Below are 933 nucleotides of genomic sequence, written 5' to 3' on the forward strand. Positions count from 1 at the left end.
CAAAACGGTTATCCATTCTGGCATTCAGACTGCTCGCCCATCCTCTCACTCGCCTCACCCTAAATCTAAACCCAACCCTAACCCTCACCCTAACACTTTCCCTAACCCTAATGCTAACTCTAACTCTCTCACTCACCCTAACCCTCACCCTAACCCTTACCCTCACCCTAACCCTAACTGTAACTCTAACCCTAACCGTCACCCTAAACCTAACCCAGCCTAACTCGAACACTACCACTCAGCCTAACCCACACCCTAAATCTAATCCTAACCCTAACCTCACCCTATCCCTAACCTTAACCCTAACCCTCACCCAAGCCCTCACAATAACCCTAAGCCTCACCCTCACAAAACCCTAACCCTAAGCTTAATCCTAACCCTCACTGAAACCATCACCCTAATCCTAACCCTAACACTCACATTCACCCTCACCTTCACCCTAACCCTTACTCTCACCCTAAACCACACCCTAAACCTAACCCTAACCCTAACCCTCACCGTAACGCTCACACTAACCATAACCCTAACCCTCATCTAAATCCTCACCCTAACCCTCACCCTCACAACCCTCACCCTAACCCTTACCCTCACACTAAACCTAAACCTAAACCTAACCCTAACATTAACCCTAACCCTCACCCTAATCCTAACCCTTCACCTCACCTTCACCCTCATCCTAACCCTAAACCTAAACCTAATCCTCACCCCAACCCTAATCCTAACCCTAACCTCACCCTAACCCTAACCCTCACCCTCACCCTCAGCCTAACCCTAATCCTAACCCTAACCCTCACTCTCACACTAACTCTAACCCTAACCCTAAACTTAACGCTAACCCTAACCCTCACACTCCCTATCTCTCACCCTAACCCTAACCCTCACCCTAACAATAACCCTAACCATAACCTTCACCCTAACACTCACCCTGACTCT

This window comes from Dipodomys ordii, unplaced genomic scaffold, assembly GCF_000151885.1.
Source record: "Dipodomys ordii isolate 6190 unplaced genomic scaffold, Dord_2.0 Scaffold2966, whole genome shotgun sequence".
NCBI lineage: Eukaryota > Metazoa > Chordata > Mammalia > Rodentia > Heteromyidae > Dipodomys > Dipodomys ordii.